Source organism: Cherax quadricarinatus, chromosome 30, assembly GCF_038502225.1.
Source record: "Cherax quadricarinatus isolate ZL_2023a chromosome 30, ASM3850222v1, whole genome shotgun sequence".
In the NCBI taxonomy this organism is placed as follows: domain Eukaryota; kingdom Metazoa; phylum Arthropoda; class Malacostraca; order Decapoda; family Parastacidae; genus Cherax; species Cherax quadricarinatus.
The window spans coordinates 11,012,017-11,037,615 of NC_091321.1; the positions used below are offsets into that span (position 1 = coordinate 11,012,017).

General features: G+C 41.6%; 1 long non-coding RNA gene across 1 annotated transcript in view; it reads right to left on the reverse strand.

Moving 5' to 3' along the window:
* Positions 1–25,599, reverse strand: part of LOC138853420 (uncharacterized) — a 604,878-nt gene that overhangs the window by 574,534 nt on the left and 4,745 nt on the right. The window contains exon 2 of the long non-coding RNA XR_011392607.1: positions 7,353–7,579. This is a non-coding gene — a long non-coding RNA (uncharacterized lncRNA). The remainder of the gene's footprint in view (positions 1–7,352; positions 7,580–25,599) is intronic.

Genomic DNA, 25,599 nt, shown 5'->3' on the forward strand with positions numbered 1-25,599 from the left:
ATTTCTTGTGCACATCTTCCTGCCACTGCATCAGCTCTCTTATTCAATGTCACGTTAACATGAGATTGTATCCACACAAACTTCAATAATATTTTGTTATTTTCTAGCACCTTTTATATTTTTTGTATGCTTTATACATAATTACATATATGGTGATATACTGGAGTTTATACTCAGAAAGGATGAAACTAAAGTATGAAAATATAACAAACATTATTTTTTCTTATAACTCCAGTTGTCAGATGAAGCGCAACAGGTTCACACTGGACTGATGATGACATTTTAAAAATATCTTGATTTTTTTTTCTAACTGTAATAAGCAAGACTACTTCCAAGTCCCAGTGATCCGTCTGACTGTGGTAGAGACCTCCGTCAGATACATTGTTGACGCTGTGTATGTCGGTCGTTGTGCGACCCAGACATGTAGCCCGTGTTTCCTATAACCTGAGCTTCCCAACATTCACTGAGTTGTAGCCCAATACCCTCAAGAGGGTCTGAGCTGTAGATCACCGTACTTAAGAGGCCCGAGAGCTGTATCACAAAACCCTCGATACACCCCATCTAGAGGTGCAGCCTCTAAATTTAACACTTTCAACTAACTCGGGAACTGTAACTCATACCGCAACAAATCCAATACCTTCGAGAGGCCCAGGTGTTGTGGTTCAACCCCCTCGAGAGGCCCAGGAGGTATAGCTCAACACCCTCAAGAGGTTCAGAAGTTGGAGCTCCAGAACCTTGTGAAGCGCAGGAGCTGGAGGTCAACCCTGTCAAACTGCAAAAGCTCGAGCTTAATATGATTTAGCATTGTGAAAATACGTCAAGAGGCCCAGGAGTTTTAATTCAAGACCCTGAAGAGACCCAGGAGAACTCAGACAACTAAACACCCTAGTAATACCTACCTATATACAAGGCAGTGACATTTAAATGCAAGTATGTACTTGATCACGCACACATTAACCTGTAATTTACAAGTATCAACCGAGGAAGAAACTGTCTATATTTAGCTGCCAGAAGAGAACTTATCTTGCTTATTTTTGTCAAACAATCCACGCTGGATAAATATATCTACACGGCGTCTCCATGACTACTCAGAGACAAGGCCATGATTGGCGGACGAAGGTCCGAGCATCCATTACTGCTTGTGCTGACTGGCCCACACGAGTTTAGTGCTTCATGGGAAACAATAATTTTCTCCTCCTCTAATTTAACTAGTTTTCTGTAATATTAACCATGTTTTCTAAATAATTCATCTGTTCAATTTAAGCTTTTCAACATATTTTCTTCACCCTTCACCTGTTTTCAGTTCCTTTCTCCTGTTTGAGTTATTTATACAAGACGTGGTGGTGACTTAGTTTATTCTGGGTAGACATAGTGTCAAGAGTGACCTCCGATGAGAGCAACCTCTCAGATTTATTTCTCAAGGACGTTGAACATAATCAGGCGAGGCTAGTTATATTGAGAGCCCCAGGTGGTGGTGCCAGACTTCCCCGCACTCCGCAACACTCATCCCTCCCCCACACCCCACAACACCCATCCCTCCCCCACACTCCACAACACCCATCCCTCCCCCACACTCCACAACACCCATCCCTCCCCCACACTCCACAACACCCATCCCTCCCCCACACTCCACAACACCCATCCCTCCCCCACACCCCACAACACCCATCCCTCCCCCACACCCCACAACACCCATCCCTCCCCCACACTCCACAACACCCATCCCTCCCCCACACTCGTCCCCCGACACACACCCAACACTCCACACCCATCCCCCCAACACAAACGCCCCACACTTCCACCTCAGACTGACAGTCCAACACCTTGTATAAGCACCTTCCTTCGTGATGGAATATGACATGGAAACCTAGTTAGGTTCTGCTCCCACTATCATACAAAACAAGGTATCAGCATAATGCTGCTGTATCAATACTGTTTAATATAAAAATAACTCAACACTCGCAAGAGAACTTCGCTCGGTACCAATATATAAATAAATAAGTATATGAACATCAAATAATCTATAAATAATATATACTGTACATAATTAAACATAAAAGCGTCCAATATATACATCTAAAAAATTCCTTCTGGTTGTGTTAACATATTCATCACGTCACTATATATATTCTGAGGAATGCATGTTCATGTGTATGCACTGAAAACAGCAGTGTATATAAACCCTGATATATATATATATATATATATATATATATATATATATATATATATATATATATATATATATATATATATATAAATGCTTAACAATTAGCAAACGGGCGAAATTTTTTAACAAACATTATCTTTCAGTTCACAGCAGGATTCGAACCTGCACACTCTGTATCAAACTTCAAACATATGTTCTCAGAGTAGATGTTACTGTCCACAAGTCACCAGGATCCAATGATGTCAGTTGATTGTAAGAGGTGGGGGCCAGGAATTGAGACTCGACGGGCATTACTCCTGATGCACATTTCCCCCTCAGTATAGGGCCAAGGACACCGCCGAACAGGTCATCATATGATATCGGAATTGAAACTGCAAAAATGATGAAGTCCGCTTCAACACAAGACCGTCTGACCGATCGAGTCACCTAGTGTCACGAGACCACCAAACATGACTTACTGATTAATATAACAATCTTTACGGTTCATCTTGTATAAATATAACTCACTTCTTAAATACAAACAGGAAAGTATTTCCTGAACCTTTCGTAACCAATTTATTGGTAACAATACATACTTAAAATTGCAGAAAACAAATAAGTTACCAGAAAAATAATTAAACTTGGCTCAATGTACCATAATAAACACTTAACAAATCCAGTGAAACAGGAAATAGACTTAATCAGATAAAAAAACACCTTAAGGACTATTGGCTGGAATGAGAGTAAAGAGGGAGAAGGGGACTAGGAGAAAATGGACGGTGATGGGGATAATGAAGAGGACATAGGGAGACGGATGGGGAGGGGAGAAAATGGAGACGAGATGAATGGGGAGGGAAGGAAAACATGGAATTGGAATGGAAGAACAGTTGGGGAGATGAAAGAGAAGAATGACTGAAAGGAGCATTTTATCTAGTTACACCTGCTGGGCCACAGCCCTCACATCTGCTGGACCACACCCTTCACACCTGCTGGGCCACAGCCCTCACACCTGCTGGACCACACCCTTCACACCTGCTGGGCCACAGCCCTCACACTTGCTGGACCACACCCTTCACACCTGCTGGGCCACAGCCCTCACACCTGCTGGGCCACACCACCTCACACCTCAATCACACCCTTCACACCTGCTGGGCCACACAGTGGGTTTTATCAGGTCACAAACAGATCTGTGTGAGACTTGATAAAGCCCACTGTAGGGAGCGAAAAGTTGTCAATAAAGGATCGTATTATACTGTATTTGTGTCTATTTTTCCACCTTCCTAATATGCTTAAAACAATAAGATACTGCTAAGGCCGTCACTACATAATAACACACTTTGTAATTCAGATACTCATAGTGTTCGGTACATACCATCGTCACGATGCACTCAATTAGCCTCTACCCTCAATGTATAAAATTCATTATACTATACTTCTTTAAGATGAGGGATACGATACTCAAATCAAATCAAATCGAATCAAGTTTATTCTCTATAAAGATTACAGTGCGGGGTTTACCTATTATAGGATACTGGTAATGATGGAAAAATATCCAAAGAGCATTTATTATAATTATTTTTTTTTATTATCACACTGGCCGATTCCCACCAAGGCAGGGTGGCCCGAAAAAGAAAAACTTTCACCATCATTCACTCCATCACTGTCTTGCCAGAAGGGTGCTTTACACTACAGTTTTTAAACTGCAACATTAACACCCCTCCTTCAGAGTGCAGGCACTGTACTTCCCATCTCCAGGACAAAAGTCCGGCCTGCCGGTTTCCCTGAACCCCTTCATAAATGTTACTTTGCTCACACTCCAACAGCACGTCAAGTATTAAAAACCATTTGTCTCCATTCACTCCTATCAAACACGCTCACGCATGCCTGCTGGAAGTCCAAGCCCCTCGCACACAAAACCTCCTTTACCCCCTCTCTCCAACCTTTCCTAGGCCGACCCCTACCCCGCCTTCCTTCCACTACAGACTGATACACTCTTGAAGTCACTCTGTATCGCTCCATTCTCTCTACATGTCCGAACCACCTCAACAACCCTTCCTCAGCCCTCTGGACAACAGTTTTGGTAATCCCGCACCTCCTCCTAACTTCTAAACTACGAATTCTCTGCATTATATTCACACCACACATTGCCCTCAGACATGACATCTCCACTGCCTCCAGCCTTCTCCTCGCTGCAACATTCATCACCCATATAAGAGCGTTGGTAAAACTATACTCTCATACATTCCCCTCTTTGCCTCCAAGGACAAAGTTCTTTGTCTCCACAGACTCCTAAGTGCACCACTCACCCTTTTCCCCTCATAAATTCTATGATTCACCTCATCTTTCATAGACCCATCCGCTGACACGTCCACTCCCAAATATCTGAATACATTCACCTCCTCCATACTCTCTCCCTCCAATCTGATATCCAATCTTTCATCACCTAATCTTTTTGTTATCCTCATAACCTTACTCTTTCCTGTATTCACTTTTAACTTTCTTCTTTTGCACACCCTACCAAATTCATCCACCAATCTCTGCAACTTCTCTTCAGAATCTCCCAAGAGCACAGTGTCATCAGCAAAGAGCAACTGTGACAACTCCCACTTTATGTGTGATTCTTTATCTTTTAACTCCACGCCTCTTGCCAAGACCCTCGCATTTACTTCTCTTACAACCCCATCTATAAATATATTAAACAACCACGGTGACATCACACATCCTTGTCTAAGGCCTACTTTTACTGGGAAATAATTTCCCTCTTTCCTACATACTCTAACTTGAGCCTCACTATCCTCGTAAAAACTCTTCACTGCTTTCAGTAACCTACGTCCTACACCATACACCTGCAACATTGCCCTCCTATCCACCCTGTCATACGCCTTTTCCAAATCCATAAATGCCATAAAGACCTCTTTAGCCTTATCTAAATACTGTTCACTTATATGTTTCACTGTAAACACCTGGTCCAAACACCCCCTACCTTTCCTAAAGCCTCCTTGTTCATCTGCTATCCTATTCTCCGTCTTACTCTTAATTCTTTCAATAATAACCCTACCATACACTTTGCCAGGTATACTCAACAGACTTATCCCCCTATAATTTTTGCACTCTCTTTTGTCCCCTTTGCCTTTATACAAAGGAACTATGCATGCTCTCTGCCAATCCCTAGGTACCTTGCCCTCTTCCATATATTTATTAAATAATTGCACCAACCACTCCAAAACTATATCCCCACCTGCTTTTAACATTTCTATCTTTATCCCATCAATCCCGGCTGCCTTACCCCCTTTCATTTTACCTACTGCCTCACGAACTTCCCCCACACTCACAACTGGCTCTTCCTCACTCCTACAAGGTGTTATTCCTCCTTGCCCTATACACGAAATCACAGCTTCCCTATCTTCATCAACATTTAACAATTCCTCAAAATATTCCCGCCATCTTCCCAATACCTCTAACTCTCCATTTAATAACTCTCCTCTCCTATTTTTAACTGACAAATCCATTTGTTCTCTAGGCTTCCTTAACTTGTTAATCTCACTTCAAAACTTTTTCTTATTTTCAACGAAATTTGTTGATAACATCTCACCCACTCTCTCATTTGCTCTCTTTTTACATTGTTTCACCACTCTCTTAACCTCTCTTTTTCTCCATATACTCTTCCCTCCTTGCATCACTTCTACTTTGTAAAAACTTCTCATATGCTAACTTTTTCTCCCTTACTACTCTCTTTACATCATCATTCCACCAATCGCTCCTCTTCCCTCCTGCACCCATTTCCTGTAACCACAAACTTCTGTTGAACACTCTAACATTACATTTTTAAACCTACCCCATACCTCTTCGACCCCATTGCCTATGCTCTCATTTGCCCATCTATCCTCCAATAGCTGTTTATATCTTACTCTAACTGCCTCCTCTTTTAGTTTATAAACCTTCACCTCTCTCTTCCCTGATGCTTCTATTCTCCTTGTATCCCATCTACCTTTTACTCTCAGTGTAGCTACAACTAGAAAGTGATCTGATATATCTGTGGCCCCTCTATAAACATGTACATCCTGAAGTCTACTCAACAGTCTTTTATCTACCAATACATAATCCAACAAACTAACTAAACCCCTTTCTATACAAAGTTCAATTAAAGGGCTCCCATTATCATTTACACCTGGCACCCCAAACTTACCTACCACACCCTCTCTAAAAGTTTCTCCTACTTTAGCATTCAGGTCCCCTACCACAATTATTCTCTCACTTGGTTCAAACGCTCCTATACATTCACTTAACATTTCCCAAAATCTCTCTCTCTCCTCTACATTCCTCTCTTCTCCATGTGCATACACGCTTATTATGACCCACTTTTCGCATCCAACCTTTACTTTAATCCACATAATTCTTGAATTTACACATTCATATTCTCTTTTCTCCTTCCATAACTGATCATTCAACATTACTGCTACCCCTTCCTTTGCTCTAACTCTCTCAGATACTTCAGATTTAATCCCATTTATTTCCCCCCACTGAAACTCCCCTACCCCCTTCAGCTTTGTTTCGCTTAGGGCCAGGACATCCAACTTCTTTTCATTCATAACATCAGCAATCATCTGTTTCTTGTCATCCGCACTACATCCACGCACATTCAAGCATCCCAGTTTTATAAAGTTTTTCTTCTTCTCTTTTTTAGTAAATGTCTACAGGAGAAGGGGTTACTAGCCCATTGCTCCCGGCATTTTAGTCGCCTCATACGACACGCATGGCTTACGGAGGAAAGATTCTTTTCCACTTCCCCATGGACAATAGAAGAAATAAAGAGGAACAAGAGCTATTTAGAAAAAGGAGAAAAACCTAGATGTATGTATATATATATGCATGTGCGTGTCTGTGAAGTGTGACCAAAGTGTAAGTAGGAGTAGCAAGATATCCCTGTTATCTAGCGTGTTTATGAGACAGAAAAAGAAACCAACAATCCTACCATAATGCAAAACAGTTACAGGTTTCTGTTTCAGAGAGACAGAGAGAGAGAGAGAGAGAGAGAGAGAGAGAGAGAGAGAGAGAGAGAGAGAGAGAGAGAGAGAGAGAGAGAGAGAGAGAGAATCATCATTAATAAATGCAGCACCAAGGTGACCAGAGCAATATAGGGCAAGACAGTACCTGTCTGAAGATAAAGAGTGGGAAAGAGGGAGAGGAGTAATAAGACACTTACCTGTACAGGTTGGTGAATTTGTGAGTTGTAGCACTCGTCCTTGTCACCAGCAGCAGCAGCAAGGGCAGCAGCAGCAACAGCAGCAGGTCACCAATACCTACGCCAGGGTTCCTGCCTCTCCTACACCACCAGTCTTCACTGTAGCACGATAAATTCCTTTCCTTTTTTTTCAATCACTTTCTCTTGCGATCGCAAAGCGTTACAGAAGTGTATTAAAACTGTATCGACTGAAACACACATAGATGATAGAAGCTTGCTGGAGTGTTTCCTACTGCTAAGTTATACACCCATCATAGCACGTATGAGCAAACATAAATACTCTTGATTTACACAAAATACTTCCACAGATACTGATTTTTCATCAAGGTGTTGCGGTGATTTACAATATATTATGATTTATAACAAAATGATTCACCGGCTAGTCTGCAACTGATTACAGCACTTGCTGATAATGTTGATGTAGATGCCTTAACACAACCTGCACACTCACCCAACTGGGAAACATCCAGAAACGACTTTCTACGTTTGTTACACAGCTGGAAAAATGTTGGGACGATTCTTAGGACAATGAATATTATCATAATTATGCTCCCGAGGACTCGCTAAATCCGAAGGAGTCATGCAGCACCTTGCCAACGTGAGGTAATTAGGTTTTATCCATAGGACACAAGTGCAACATTCCGGTATCTTTCATTTCGAAATAAAGATACGAGAAGGTAGGAAAGTTTTGCACATATGTCTTATACATCAGCTTGTCGGTTTTATATGTCATTAATATGCTTAAAAATAACCCACATGGAGACAGGAAGTCGGAAGATTAATTAATCTGTATATTTTGACCCTTTTGAAGAGGATCCCAAAAGGGGGTCGAAATATACAGATCAATTAATCTTCTATGTTTCTGTGCTTCATGTGGGTTATTATTGAACACTGACAAGTGTTCATTACACTTTAGTTATTCATCATTAATATCCCGAAGTTTGTTCTGCATGAGGGTCTCCTCTCTTCATGGGGCGGGGAGGGGGAGGTGATATAAATAATGATAAAAAAAAGGTAGTTGGAGGGAGGCTGATTTTCCAACTTCAATTACTGCACGAGTAGAACTTCACACGGTAATTACTGCACAAGTAGAACTTCACACGGTAATTACTGCACAAGTAGAACTTCACACGGTAATTACTGCACAAGTAGAACTTCACACGGTAATTACTGCACAAGTAGAACTTCACACGGTAATTACTGCACAAGTAGAACTTCACACGGTAATTACTGCACGAGTAGAACTTCACACGGTAATTACTGCACAAGTAGAACTTCACACGATAATTACTGCACGAGTAGAACTTCACACGGTAATTACTGCACAAGTAGAACTTCACACGGTAATTACTGCACAAGTAGAACTTCACACGGTAATTACTGCACGAGTAGAACTTCACACGGTAATTACTGCACAAGTAGAACTTCACACGGTAATTACTGCACAAGTAGAACTTCACACGGTAATTACTGCACAAGTAGAACTTCACACGGTAATTACTGCACGAGTAGAACTTCACACGGTAATTACTGCACAAGTAGAACTTCACACGGTAATTACTGCACAAGTAGAACTTCACACGGTAATTACTGCACGAGTAGAACTTCACACGGTAATTACTGCACAAGTAGAACTTCACACGATAATTACTGCACGAGTAGAACTTCACACGGTAATTACTGCACAAGTAGAACTTCACACGGTAATTAGTGCACAAGTAGAACTTCACACGGTAATTACTGCACAAGTAGAACTTCACACGGTAATTACTGCACAAGTAGAACTTCACACGGTAATTACTGCACAAGTAGAACTTCACACGGTAATTACTGCACAACTAGAACTTCACACGGTAATTACTGCACAAGTAGAACTTCACACGGTAATTACTGCACAAGTAGAACTTCACACGGTAATTACTGCACAACTAGAACTTCACACGGTAATTACTGCACAAGTAGAACTTCACACGGTAATTACTGCACAAGTAGAACTTCACACGGTAATTACTGCACAAGTAGAACTTCACACGGTAATTACTGCACAAGTAGAACTTCACACGGTAATTACTGCACAAGTAGAACTTCACACGGTAATTACTGCACAACTAGAACTTCACACGGTAATTACTGCACAAGTAGAACTTCACACGGTAATTACTGCACAAGTAGAACTTCACACGGTAATTACTGCACAACTAGAACTTCACACGGTAATTACTGCACAAGTAGAACTTCACACGGTAATTACTGCACAACTAGAACTTCACACGGTAATTACTGCACAAGTAGAACTTCACACGGTAATTACTGCACGAGTAGAACTTCACACGGTAATTACTGCACAAGTAGAACTTCACACGGTAATTACTGCACAACTAGAACTTCACACGGTAATTACTGCACGAGTAGAACTTCACACGGTAATTACTGCACGAGTAGAACTTCACACGGTAATTACTGCACAAGTAGAACTTCACACGATAATTACTGCACAAGTAGAACTTCACACGGTAATTACTGCACAACTAGAACTTCACACGGTAATTACTGCACGAGTAGAACTTCACACGGTAATTACTGCACGAGTAGAACTTCACACGGTAATTACTGCACAAGTAGAACTTCACACGGTAATTACTGCACAAGTAGAACTTCACACGGTAATTACTGCACAACTAGAACTTCACACGGTAATTACTGCACAAGTAGAACTTCACACGGTAATTACTGCACAACTAGAACTTCACACGGTAATTACTGCACAAGTAGAACTTCACACGGTAATTACTGCACGAGTAGAACTTCACACGATAATTACTGCACAAGTAGAACTTCACACGATAATTACTGCACAAGTAGAACTTCACACGGTAATTACTGCACAACTAGAACTTCACATGGTAATTACTGCACAAGTAGAACTTCACACGGTAATTACTGCACAAGTAGAACTTCACACGATAATTACTGCACAAGTAGAACTTCACACGGTAATTACTGCAGGAAGTCTCTTTGAACTGTACATCTTTGAACGTAGGCAAGTAAGATCTAACATAATTTACACCCGGAAGATCCTGGAGGGACAAGTTCCAAAACTACTCACCAAAAATCACTCCACACGAAAGCAAGAGACCTGGCAGACGGTGCAGAATACCTCCAGTAAAAAAAGCAGGGGAGCAATGAGCTCACTAAAAGAGTAATTGATAAAGGTAACCGGAAGATGACATTTTCAACTTCCTTCCTTCGCGCACAAAGGCGATCCACAGAAACCTTTAGCTGTCTGCAAAAGGAAACTTCATAAATTACGCAAGTCAGTTCCTGACTGTGGTGCATACGTTTGACTGCGTGCAGCCAGCAGCAACAGACTGATCGATCAGGCCAGCAACCGAAAGGCTAGGAGCGAATTGCGGGTCGAAAGGTATACAAAAGGTAGGTAAAGGTGTTCGTGTGTATATATATAAAGGGGTAAAATTTTGCTAGAATTGTGTATCGGGATGGAGAAAGGAGAAATTCCCCTCCCAGGTGCACAAGTGTCTGGGATAAACAGTTTGTGTTACTAGTGCAAGGTAACCTCTTACGTCGCGCACCTCCCTGTGACCCATACATGCGCACTTATACACGCTGTATATGCTAAGTGAGAGATCATACCTAAGAGATCTCTCTATTTATCGACCTCAGACCCTCTTCAGTACGTCTGTGACTGAAACCGAAATATACAGATATCTTTTACCTGCGTTTCATATATGTATCAGCGTTGCTTTTTATTTAATACTGATCAGCATTAATGGCATTTTATCTCACGCACACAGTATATGCACACACACGCACACATACAATGCAAGACAACAATTTACTGTATACAGTAACGTTTCGGATGTTTCTCATCCATTATATGAAACCTAAATACATTTTATAATACATGTAACAGTAATAAACAATCTGAAATATTATCGACAGCAAATAATAATGTTAGAATATACAAAGAAAATAATATATTTATAACAAACTAGAACACAAGTAAACTCACATTACCTTCATATAATAACATCACATCTGAAGAAGACTAAATAAAATAAAAAATTTGACAACCATATGAATTATGAAGAAAAAATCCAAAGAACGTTGTTATGTCACTGACTCAAATTTACCCACCAAACAATAATATACCTATAAAGTCTAAACAAGTTTATCTAAATGTTCCAAAAGAATCTTTTTCAATAAACTAATTAAGAAATATTGTTATAAAAATAAAAGTTGATTAAGAAATACTGTTGTAAGAGACTATAAAAAATTATCAATGCACCTTAATTCATTCATTATAAATTCTCACTGAATATCTAATTATCTTTTATTTAAGTTTTAATTGTTATATTGTTGTTTAATAGGTAACTTTGAATAAGTTACACAACACTCACATTATTTTCCTAAAAACTGATGCCTATGGCCGCAAATTTTTTTTATATTTATTTAGTGTTCATCAAAGGTGTGAGTGTTATATAGAAGTAATGTGATTATAATTATGGTGTATCTTATTACTGTTGATGTATTACGTACTTGAGTTATTGTTACTAGTAATATTTTCAAAAAAATATTATTTATGGACAGCGCATCACCAGTGGCGCTTGTCAGCTAAATAACTATTTAATTTAAAACAATTTGATACTCTACAAAGTGTGGCCACTCTGAATTAAAGGATTAAAAAATCAATCACGCAAATGATTTTCTCGTCATACTTCATCACGCAGGATGAATTTTCTAATGAAGGTAATGAAATCTCTCAGCCAGAGTAGAAACTTCATTAAGGCGAAAAGGATCGATAGCCTAAGCTAAGAAACTTCAGTAGGGCGAATCGGATAGATAACTTAAAGTGCTACTCATTCTAGGTGGAAATCAATCTTGAGGTGGATGGAGGGGTGGACAAGATCTCAAAGTGAGAATAGGTAAACCTCCCGATGAGTCGCCGCTGATACGGCCTATTTTCTCTTGTGTATAACATAATAACAAAAACTTGGTCTGTTGATGAGGACAGGTTTCAGTCGGAGGTACAAAGCGTATGCATGACTTAGGTACATTTTCACGCAAAATTACGATTATAAAACTTATGTAGTTGAGAAATACCAGTGGATAGTCAGAGTATGCCTGGAAAGGCATTTATTAATTATAATTGCCTCTGAGTATTGATGAACTGTGAAATTATACTCTATTCTGCATTCATAGATATCAGTATATAACCCCCTTCAAATAATTTATGGTAAAAATCCAAACTTGTAACAACAAAACTACTGGGGTACCGTCATGATTCGTAAAGTATTAATAAAAATATTGATGACAATAATAATAATAATAATAATAATAATAATAATAATAATAATAATAATAATAATAATAATAATAATAATAATAATAAGTGGAATGATCTGGATGGGGAAGTGGTGGCCTCAGAAACTATCTTCAAATATAGGTACAGTAAGAATCAGTAAAAAATGGTCGGTAGTGATAAAGAGGCAGTGACCAGGAGCTCAAACTCAATCACCACAAAAATAACTAGGCGAGTACACACACAACGCCCTCTGTACAGTCCCTCCTATGTAACGGCACATATATCAGGGTAGTCTCATAATGCGTTGTACCCATTTTTTTTTTTTTTTTGCTAATAAAACAAAAACAAAAAATGTGGCATGGGCAAGAGCAAGGCACGGAGTGTGGCCTGACACAGGCGCAGCCCCACTACCCTTCGCCCTTATCTCCAACACAGTGATAGCATGAGCAACGGCAGCTCTACTCCCCACTGCTGCCCATGCTATCCTAGTTACGCAAGCTTCCCCTCCCCCTCTAACCCTTGGCACCTGATCCTCCCCCCTTCCCCTCATCTCTCTCTCTCTCAAGCACACACACACACACACACACACACTAACGACAGAACATAGTACCTCACACATTGTAAGAGGCGCACATCAACTAAATTAAACTTCTACAGCATATGAGCATCTGGCAAATAATCTAAGATTACATTTCAGTAATCTCAAAGACTAATTCACGGGAACAGATACAACATGTCAGGCTCATCTTGGAGTATGCACCACCAGCACTTATCCCACACCAGATCAAGCACCTCGACAAACTATTAAAAAAAAAGTGCTGCGGTTTGCAAGTAAATTAATCGTAGAACTATGGGGCATGACCCCTAAGGAAAGACTGAAGTAGCTAAATCTGATGGTAGAGGACAAAATGACCAGGGGAACATGGTAACGAAGTACAAAATAATGAGAGAAATTGAAAGGGGTGGACAGAGACAGGTTGTTCGAAAGGTGGATGACATACGAGGGCACAGCCGAAAGTTAAAAACACAGATGAATCTCAGAGATGTTAGAAAATATTTCTTCAGCCTGAGAGTGGTCAGGAAGTAAAACGACCTGTATAGTGAAGTGTTGGGAGCAGGATCCACAAAAACACGGACACACATACAGTGGTGGAAGCAAACTTAATGCACAGCTTCAAGAGTAGATCAGATAAGACCGGAGGTGGTGGGTGGTCAAGACCTGCCTCAAGGGCCGGAATTGTCGAGCCCCCTTTCCTAATTCCGGAACTGTCGAGCCCACTTTCCTAAGGCCGGAATCACCAAGCCCCTCCCACAGTGCCACCACAACACCATTGCACAACAACGACTCCAAGGAGCCACTGAACGGGTCATCGTATGACTAAGACTGCTTTAGTTGTTAGGGTTGGAATGGCCTTCACGTTTTCACTTTCGTTATTTTTCTTTTGTTTTTGTTTGTGTGTTTGTTCGCCTACAGTGTATCACTGCTTACACCACGTTTCATATGTGAATTTGTACCCATGCTGCGCAGAATGATAAAAAATTTTCAGAGAAAACTATATTATAAAGGTATATCAAAGGTATAAGGTATATTAAATTAAATTTGATTAAATTATTTTCAGTAAGTTTGTTACACTTGATCATATCGATTAATGCTTCAAACATCGTTTACCTGGAGTTTACCAGGAGAGAGTTCCGGGGGTCAACGCCCCCGCGGCCCGGTCTGTGACCAGGCCTCCTGGTGGATCAGAGCCTGATCAACCAGGCTGTTACTGCTGGCTGCACGCAAACCAACGTACGAGCCACAGCCCGGCTGGTCAGGAACCGATTTTAGGTGCTTGTCCAGTGCCAGCTTGAAGACTGCCAGGGGTCTGTTGGTAATCCCCCTTATGTATGCTGGGAGGCAGTTGAACAGTCTCGGGCCCCTGACACTTATTGTATGGTCTCTTAACGTGCTAGTGACACCCCTGCTTTTCATTGGGGGGATGTTGCATCGTCTGCCAAGTCTTTTGCTTTCGTAGTGAGTGATTTTCGTGTGCAAGTTCGGTACTAGTCCCTCTAGGATTTTCCAGGTGTATATAATCATGTATCTCTCCCGCCTGCGTTCCAGGGAATACAGGTTTAGGAACCTCAAGCGCTCCCAGTAATTGAGGTGTTTTATCTCCGTTATGCGCGCCGTGAAGGTTCTCTGTACATTTTCTAGGTCAGCAATTTCACCTGCCTTGAAAGGTGCTGTTAGTGTGCAGCAATATTCCAGCCTAGATAGAACAAGTGACCTGAAGAGTGTCATCATGGGCTTGGCCTCCCTAGTTTTGAAGGTTCTCATTATCCATCCTGTCATTTTTCTAGCAGATGCGATTGATACAATGTTATGGTCCTTGAAGGTGAGATCCTCCGACATGATCACTCCCAGGTCTTTGACGTTGGTGTTTCGCTCTATTTTGTGGCCAGAATTTGTTTTGTACTCTGATGAAGATTTAATTTCCTCGTGTTTACCATATCTGAGTAATTGAAATTTCTCATCGTTGAACTTCATATTGTTTTCTGCAGCCCACTGAAAGATTTGGTTGATGTCCGCCTGGAGCCTTGCAGTGTCTGCAATGGAAGACACTGTCATGCAGATTCGGGTGTCGCCTGCAAAGGAAGACACGGTGCTGTGGCTGACATCCTTGTCTATGTCAGATATGAGGATGAGGAACAAGATGGGAGCGAGTACTGTGCCTTGTGGAACAGAGCTTTTCACCGTAGCTGTCTCGGACTTTACTCTGTTGACGACTACTCTCTGTCTTCTGTTAGTGAGGAAATTATAGATCCATCGACCGACTTTTCCTGTTATTCCTTTAGCACGCATTTTGTGCGCTATTACGCCATGGTCACACTTGTCGAAGGCTTTTGCAAAGTCTGTATATATTACATCTGCATTCTTTTTGTCTTCTAGTGCATCTAGGACCTTGTCGTAGTGATCCAATAGTTGAGACAGACAGGAGCGACCTGCTCTAAACCCATGTTGCCCTGGGTTGTGTAACTGATGGGTTTCTAGATGGGTGGTGATCTTGCTTCTTAGGACCCTTTCAAAGATTTTTATGATATGGGATGTTAGTGCTATTGGTCTGTAGTTCTTTGCTGTTGCTTTACTGCCCCCTTTGTGAAGTGGGGCTATGTCTGTTGTTTTTAGTAACTGTGGGACGACCCCCGTGTCCATGCTCCCTCTCCATAGGATGGAAAAGGCTCGTGATAGGGGCTTCTTGCAGTTCTTGATGAACACGGAGTTCAATGAGTCTGGCCCTGGGGCAGAGTGCATGGGCATGTCATTTATCGCCTGTTCGAAGTCATTTGGCATCAGGATAACATCGGATAGGCTTGTGTTAACCAAATTCTGTGGCTCTCTCATAAAAAAATCATTTTGATCTTCGACTCTCAGTCTGGTTAGCGGCTTGCTAAAAACTGAGTCATATTGGGACTTGAGTAGCTCACTCATTTCCTTGCTGTCATCTGTGTAGGACCCATCTTGTTTAAGTAGGGGCCCAATACTGGACGTTGTTCTCGATTTGATTTGGCATAGGAGAAGAAATACTTTGGGTTTCTTTCGATTTCATTTATGGCTTTTAGTTCTTCCCGCGATTCCTGACTCCTATAAGACTCCTTTAGCTTAAGTTCGATGCTTGCTATTTCTCTGACCAGTGTCTCCCTACGCATTTCAGATATATTGACCTCTTTTAACCGCTCTGTTATTCTTTTCCGTCGCCTGTAAAGGGAGCGCCTGTCTCTTTCTATTTTACATCTACTCCTCCTTTTTCTTAGAGGAATAAGCCTTGTGCATACATCGAGTGCCACCAAGTTAATCTGTTCTAGGCATAAGTTGGGGTCTGTGTTGCTTAGTATATCTTCCCAGCTTATATCGGTTAGGACTTGATTTACTTGGTCCCACTTTATGTTTTTGTTACTGAAGTTGAATTTGGTGAATGCTCCCTCGTGACTAGTCTCATTATGTCGGTCTGGGGCTCCGCGCATACATGTCTGAACCTCAATTATGTTGTGATCTGAGTATATTGTTTTTGATATGGTGACATTTCTTATCAGATCATCAATGTTAGCGAAGATGAGGTCTAGTGTATTCTCCATTCTAGTAGGCTCTATTATTTGCTGGTTTAAATTGAATTTTGTGCAGAGATTTAAAAGCTAGTGTGAGTGTGAGTTTTCATCAGAGCTGCCTCCTGGTGTTATTACTGCAACAATATTATTTGCTATATTCCTCCATTTTAGGTGCCTTAAGTTGAAATCCCCCAGGAGCAAGATGTTGGGTGCAGGAGCTGGAAGATTTTCCAGACAGTGATCAATTTTTAACAGCTGTTCCTGGAATTGCTGGGATGTTGCATCCGGAGGCTTGTAGACTACCACAATGGCTAGGTTTTGGTTCTCGACCTTTACTGCTAAAACTTCCACTACATCATTTGAGGCATTAAGCAGTTCTGTGCAAACAAGTGACTCTGCAATGAACAGGCCAACCCCCTCCTTTTGCCTGTTCACTCTGTCACATCTGTATAGGTTGTAACCTGGGATCCATATTTCGTTGTCCAAGTGATCCTTTATGTGGCAAAGTCCTTCCTTAAATTTAATTAAGTCCATTGTTTCTGTTGATTGCAGAAGAGTCAACATTACGCATCTCTTGCCATACTTAACACCAGGTGCGGTGTGTGTGTGTACTCTGCAAGTTTGCCCTTACCACAGTTTTTTGTGTGCGTGTTTTTTTGGAAAACGATTCTGTTTATCTTTTAAAGACATCAGATAAAATACAGTACGTGTGTGTTATTAATGTAAATATACAAAAGGAATATGTTATGATAAAAAGCTAGAATATCCTTAGATTTCTATTCCTGCTAAGGGAACTAAGGAAGTTCAGGTATCTTAATACTTGTTGAAAACTTACATTAGCATATTTCTGGAAAATGGTAAACCCGCAAGGCCATGAAGCATCACAAGGCAGTGGTTAACTACGTAGTGGAGAGGGAGAGGTGGCAAAGGAGAGACACTGGCAGGAAGGAACGTACTTAACTGAAAACTTAGCGATGTCTTGTATCATGTCTGATTGACAATGTCCGGTATTCAATTGCTGTGTTCCTGTTTTGTATTAGATTTATGTAAAGTCATATATTCTGTATGTCATATTGTTATTTTTATTAGTTCAGGCGAGGTCATACAGAAAGTCAAAAGTAAAAGAAATACTTAATTTAATGGAGAACCTTGCATGCGTGATGGTGCTTCTGTTGTATCCAGCTAGCGCCTTTTATGACCCTTAGTGCCACGAAAGAAGGTTGTAAGCGGAAGTTTTTATGAGCCATATCGAAGCTGTGTACTGAAAACTAACTAGTTTTGTTCAACTTACTCCATAATTAATACCGGTAGTTCTGCAGAGTTTGTGAACCAACGTTAGATTCCCAGTTGCCAGAGGCTAGTAACTAGCAATACTAGTCGATACAGTTTAAGAGGGGCCAGGAGCTTAGCATCGATCTCCGCTAACAACTCGGTGAATACACGCTTACACACAACTGCAGGATGTTTGCCCGCAGCTATAGCTCGACCACTCCATTGACGTTATACGACGATAGCCACTCTTTATCTTGTCCCTGTATCCGGAAACTGCTGTCCAGCCCCGCCAAGCACAACCTACTTCATTACAATCTTAGTCATTGTAGCATAAAACCGCTAAGTATTTCCCCTTCTCATTTTTTTTTTTCACACATGACAAAACTTCACCCGAAGACGCGACCGAAAACTATGATCAAATGTTCATAAAAATATATTCTACTACATAAAGGTGTGTTTCTGGTTATCTATTTGTATTCTTACTTATTTGTTGTCACCTATCTGTAGTTGCAGGGGTTGAGTCATAGACCTTCATAACGCCTCTTCGTTAATACTGTCCAACTTTGCCGAGTCTTTGCCTCCTGGGCCCAGGTCAAGGCACTCTTCAAATCTCATAACTCCCTGGTTTCCACTAGGGCACGATGATACTACTCTTTCAACTACGTAATGGTGTTTACCTTCAACTCCTCGTCTAGTTTGTTTCACTTACTCGTTACCCTGACACTGAAATGTACTTCTTAAAGAATCTGTCATCTGCGTCTTTAGCTGTCATATCTTCCCACGGGCTTCCTCTCCTTGAGTGTCAAACAACCTGCTCCTATCCATTCTACCTAATCCACTGAGCATTTTGCATACTATGATCACGTCTCTCCTGGTCCTCTTCATTTGTAAACTATTGAGTTTAGTCTACGAGACTCTCGTAATCTCTACCTCTCGGTTCCAGCACCATTCGTACGAAATGTCTTTATACCTTCTTTTAATTTCTTGACGTGCTTCATCAGACGGGAATTCCACGCTGCCGCCGCAAACTCCAAAAAGGCTCTCACGTATGCTACCATAAGTCTTAAACGACATTAAAATACTTACTTCATTATTGTTTTCATTGGTCATATTCTGAGTCGTCTACCGTGCCTCCAGCTCTTGTTAAAACTAATATGCAGATCTGATGTGTATTTATTTTCGCTAGGAAGTACATATTTTAGTATATCATATTTAGTTATTTAGGTGTCTGTTACAGAATTGGTATGAAACTTAGTTTTTTTCTCTTCGTAGGTTGCTTGCAGTGTTTACACTCGCAGGCCGCATTTCGTACCCAGTTGTTTCTATTATTTCCTCTCAATAATTTACACTTATCAGGATTAAATTCTGTTAAGTCACCAACCTGACCCCGGTTGCCCTTCTCATTAGTTTTACATCATTAGCAAACAGTGATAAGCAGCATCCATTTTCCTCTGGAAGGTCACTTATACACAACACACACGATTGTTTTGTGTGTGTGTGTGTGTGTGTGTGTGTGTGTGTGTGTGTGTGTGTGTGTGTGTGTGTGTGTGTGTGTGTGTGTGTGTGTGTGTATAAATAATGTGACTTTGATGGGATTCGATAGTTTTTCTACTCTCGTAGCCTGACCGAGGGCCTGGCTAGTCTGGTGCTTCTTTGATCAACCAGGCTGTTACTACTGGCGGCCCGCATATCCACCATAGCCTCGTTGATCAGGCACTTGGAGGAAATTGTCTAATTTCCTCCTCAAGACTTCTACACTTGTTCTAGCACTGTTTCTGATATCTTCTGGTAAAACGTTCAAAAGTCTTGGACCAAGTATGTTGATATCTTCTCTTATTGTGTCCATGCCTTTCATGTCTTTCACTGGGTTTATTCAACACATTTCGCCCATCTCACTCCAGTATGTATAATGCAGTCTATCCTTATTTTCTTGCATTTTTCCATTATTCTGCAGTAATTGTTAGTTCTTAGCCCCGGTTCCTACTTTTCTTCATCTGACCATACTGGAGTTTGCCTCCGCTTCCGCATCCAGTTAATTCTATTTTTCTACTGAAACTGAGGTGTTTCCTAACTTCTCAGGTGTGTGTTTGTGTGTGTGTATACTCACCTAGTTGAGGTTGCAGGGGTCGAGTCCAAGCTCCTGGCCCCGCCTCTTCACTGGTAGCTACTAGGTCACTCTCCCTGAACCGTGAGCTTTGTCATACCTCTGCTTAAAGCTATGTATGGATCCTGCCTCCACTACATCGCTTCCCAGACTATTCCACTTCCTGACTACTCTGTGGCTGAAGAAATACTTCCTAACATCCCTGTGATTCATCTGTGTCTTCAACTTCCAACTGTGTCCCCTTGTTACTGTGTCCAATCTCTGGAACATCCTGTCTTTGTCCACCTTGTCAATTCCTCTCAGTATTTTGTATGTCGTTATCATGTCCTCCCTATCTCTCTTGTCCTCCAGTGTCGTCAGATTGATTTCCCTTAACCTCTCCTCGTAAGACATACCTCTTAGCTCTGGGACTAGTCTTGCTGCAAACCTTTGCACTTTCTCTAGTTTCTTTACGTGCTTGGCTAGGTGTGGGTTCCAAACTGGTGCCGCATACTCCAATATGGGCCTAACGTACACGGTGTACAGGGTCCTGAACGATTCCTTATTAGATGTCGCAATGCTGTTCTGAGGTTTGCTAGGCGCCCATATGCTGCAGCAGTTATTTGGTTGATGTGCGCTTCAGGAGATGTGCCTGGTGTTATACTCAACCCAAGATCTTTTTCCTTGAGTGAGGTTTGTAGTCTCTGGCCCCCTAGACTGTACTCCGTCTGCGGTCTTCTTTGCCTTCCCCAATCTTCATGACTTTGCACTTGGTGGGATTGAACTCCAGGAGCCAATTGTTAGTTACCATTTTGTGTGTGTGTGTGTGGGTGTGTGTATGTACTCACCTATATGTAATTTCAGGGGTCGATTCTCAGGTCCTGGCCCTGCCTCTTCGCTGGTCGTTACTAGGTTCTTTCTATCCTGGTTTCCACAGGCTTATCGTATCTTTTATTTAAGCTATGTACGGATCCTGCTTCTACCACCCTATTCTCCAAGTCGTTGCGTTGCAATTCCTGACTACTCTTAAGACTGAAGAAATATTTCTTAACATCCATGTGACTCATCTTTGTTTCCAATTTCCAATTTTCCGTTTCTCAGTCTGTCCCTGTCCATCCTATCAATGCCCCTCAGTATTTTGTACGTTGTTATCATATCACCACTAGTTCTTCTTTCCTTTAATGTCATCAGGTTGAGTTACTTTAACTACTCCTCACAGAACATACCCTCTTAGCTCCGGAACTAATCTCGTTGAAAATCTCTGTACCTTCTCTAATTTCTTGACATGTTTGACCAATGTGTGTGTGCGAGAGAGAAAGAGAAAGAGAAAGAGAGAGAGAGAGAGAGAGAGAGAGAGAGAGAGAGAGAGAGAGAGAGAGAGAGAGAGAGAGAGAGAGAGAGAGAGAGAGAGAGGGACCCTCCTTGGCTAGCTGCAAGAACTGTGTCAAAACTGTCAGTGGTGACACTAAGGCAAGAAGAGGTGCATTTCCTTCTTAAATCGCTTGACCAAGAAAAGGCTGTGGGCCCAAGATTGCTGAGATATGCAGACCAGCTAGCAGCACCTCTAACTCGCATCTTTCAGCACTGCCTAGTACAGTGTAATTGGCCCTCTCTATGGAAAGAGGCAAATGTAGTCCCTGTTCACAAAAAGAAGAGCAGAGCAGAAATCAGCAACTACAGACCAGTGTCACTCCTGTCAATCACTGGTAAGATCCTTGAAACAATAATCTCAAGACAAATGACAGAGTTTTTTGACTACCACTCACTACTTTGTGATCGTCAATATGGCTTCAGGAAAGGTTACTCTGCTGCTGATCTGTTGTTAAACCTCTCCACTAAGTGGCACCAGCCACTGGATGAATCCAAAGTCAGCTGTGTGGTAGCACTGGACATTGCTGGCGCTTTCGACCGGGTGTGGCACCAGGGCCTCTTAGCAAAACTTCAAGCAGGCTCTACGCTATGTCTCCTCAGTGATTACCTTCATGGTAGATCTCTAAGTGTAGTTCTCAATGGAGCGGAATCAGCAAGACATCCTATTGGGGCAAGTGTTCCACAAGGAAGCGTGCTAGGACCATTGTTATGGAATGTCTACTTCAACGACCTTCTTCATCTCATCCCAGAATCACATGCATATGCAGACGACTGTACACTGACATTCACTTATCCAAGAGAAGAAATGCCAGCTGCTCTAAGCTACATCAATCACCAGCTGAGAGCTATATCAGCTTGGGGAAATAGATGGCAAGTAACATTTGCACCTGAGAAAACGCAAATGATGATCGTCTCTAGGCACCGTGATGGTAATGCTGGTGCAGTAGTAAGGATGAATGGGAGGGTGTTGTCACCTGGAGAAGAAGCTGATATCCTTGGGGTGAAATATGACTCCAAACTAACCATGAAGAACCATGTTGTAAATCTTGCAAACAAGGCAGCCAGGAAGCTTACAGCACTTCGCCGTATCTCGCATCAACTTGACAGTAGGGGTTGCAAGATTCTGTACGAGGCACAAGTACGCTCACACCTTGAGTATGCTCCACTTTCTTGGTTTGCCTGCCCCCCCCTCTCATCTGCGACTGCTTGACAGAGTAGAGAACAGAGCAAGACGTCTCATCTCTCGCCTGGACCCATCCTGGATAGATCTGTCATTTCAGCAGAGCCTTCAACATAGGAGGGATGTGAGTGGCCTTACTGTTATGTACAAGGCCAATATTGTCAAAGTACCACACTTGGATCCACTTCGAGGACAGCGTGAAACAAGCTTTTATGCCACAAGACGGGCAGAAAGCAGCAACTTCACTCTGGCTGTACCCTTCTCCAGAACATCACTCCATCTGAGATCATATATACCCAGGATGACTCGAGTATGGAACACATTCGTACAGCATAATCATGTCAACGAGATAAAGTCAGTTGATCAAATGAAAATGCTGGCCCACAGATGGCTCCAATTTCATCCTGTTCCCTACTTGTATGTCTCATAACAATAAAAATGCTTTCAAATGAGCTGATGTAGGTAACAGCTCTTAGCTTGCCAATAAAGTTAGGAATCCTTAACCTGTAAATAGCTTGTCAATAAAGCTAGGGATCCTTAACCTTGTCAAACCCTGTGTAAAAAGAGAGAGAGAGAGAGAGAGAGAGAGAGAGAGAGAGAGAGAGAGAGAGAGAGAGAGAGAGAGAGAGAGAGAGAGAGAGAGAGAGAGAGAGAGAGAGAGAAGGAGAAGGGAGGGGGTTGGAAGAGAGTGCGTGAGCGCTCGTCACGTCCCGACCCCAACATTGAGATCCTGTTCATTACCGTCCAGTCCACACCAACACCAACACTACATGAAGGACTGGCTTGTTGCCCCTCCCTTGTTCCCTCCCTCCCTCTCGTCTCACTACCGCTTAGGCACATAATGTAGTTTTAAAATGTCGAGAAACTACTGCAACAACGAGTCTGCATTGTTTGTATATGTATTATGTACGTAAACGTGTCTGCGGCTATTTAAAAAAAAAAATCCCTTTCTCCTGTGTATGGGATAGGTCATCCTAAGAGATGGTAATTCCTAAGTAATAGTAACATTAGTTCTACTACAATAAAACCGTGGCCTGGCTGACAAAACTCTCGCTTCACACACGGAGGACCCGGGTTCGATTCCCGGCGGGGTAGCAACATTTCGACTCGTTTCCTTACACCTGTTGTCCTGTAGTAGTAAGTAGGTACCTGGGTATTAGTCGACTAGTGTGGGTCGCATCCCAGGGAACAAGATTGAGGACCCCAATGGAAATAAGGCAGACAGTCCTCGATGACGCACTGCCTTTCCTGGGTTATCCTTGGTGGCTAACCCTGTGGGGTTAAAAATCCGAACGAAATCTTATCTTGCTGCCATACTGAGGTCTCCTCGCTCAGTCTGACAGGTTTCAACGCTATGAAATAAACCCATGTGATGGAATATGACAGGGTAACATAGCTACATTTGTTTCCTCTATCACATAGTTACATTCTCTCTCTCTCTCTCTCTCTCTCCTACCCGATGTCTCTGAAAGTCCATTCTTGGCTCTGATATCAGCGTATACACTCATCACGTACAGACCTGAAAAACCCTCCCTTCATATGTATATAAAAATGCTAACAGTGTCCAGAATGTCTTGATTCAAATTTTATAACCATTAAGACGCAAAGTCAGTATGGTACAAAGGGAAGTGAACACAATTGTTAAGTCCCTACAGCAGGTGACCAGGCCTCAAACACCTTATATAAAGACGTGGAATGGTTTACCAGATCATGTCAACACCGGCCTTAGTACAAAACAATTTAAGAATAGAGCCAAAGAATTTCTAATGAAAGAAGCTACAGAAAGGAAAGATTGTGAACTTTTATATTGTTAAAATATTCATAATTTGTTTTTAATCTGATACATATATTAATATTTGTGTGGATTTATTTTTATTAATATCAGTAAGGATGGAGGATAAGACAACATGTACTTATGTCAAAATAAAAATAAAACAATATAACTACATACCACAAGGATCCCATATGAAATAAATCACATTGTTCGACTTTATTGAATTACTATAAAAAAACCGTTGTAAAGGTTTAAAATTATGCACGAAGCCTAAACAAAAACTTAACACCATCACCTACTACTACTCTGGTACTATTTTCTACAAGCCATAGTTACTATTATTTCTTATTGCACGTTAGTAATGCCACTGATACCACCCAGTGCATACCTGACAGTATTCTTAGCACCAACTTCCTACCACTCTACTCGAGTGTTTTATATAAAGACCTGCCGACGTCAGAGTCTGCCGTTACAGGCCCATTACTAACGTCTTTTCTGCTTAATTTTGGTACAAATTTCAGTTTTATACTCCTGAATATGTTGCAGCAATATTGCTTCAAGTTCTCTGCTCGACCTTGTTGCTTGCTCCCGTGACAGTCAACAGTGTGCTAAGGAGTCCCGGAGTCCCTCTCCCTCTTAAATCTGTAGTGGATGATACGAGACCTTGTGAATTTATCTAATGATAGTGGATAGTGTGGTAGCGAGTCCCTCTAGTTCACAAGTCTGTAGTAAAACCAGTGCTCTGACTGAGGCATAGTAGCAGTGGTTTGCTATAGTATAACTCTCAACCTTCCACATTAGGTTTCTTGAAAATCTGCAACCATCTTGTGTGTGGTGGGAGACTGCAGGCAAGAGATTACAGCAAGGTGACAAGCAAATCACAGGCACATGTGATGTGAGCATGTACACACACACACACACATAATACAAGGATGAAGACTAGGGAGGAAATATTATGGACAAGTTATACAACCCAGGACTGTAGAAAGCTGGAGCAACAAGCTTTACGAAATAACTATGAGTAACAGTGATAACATTGTAAAGAGTCTAGCAGCAAAATTTGCAGTTGCCTAAGTATCGGTACTAGGCCTCATACTGTAAACTATCTCTCGGCGG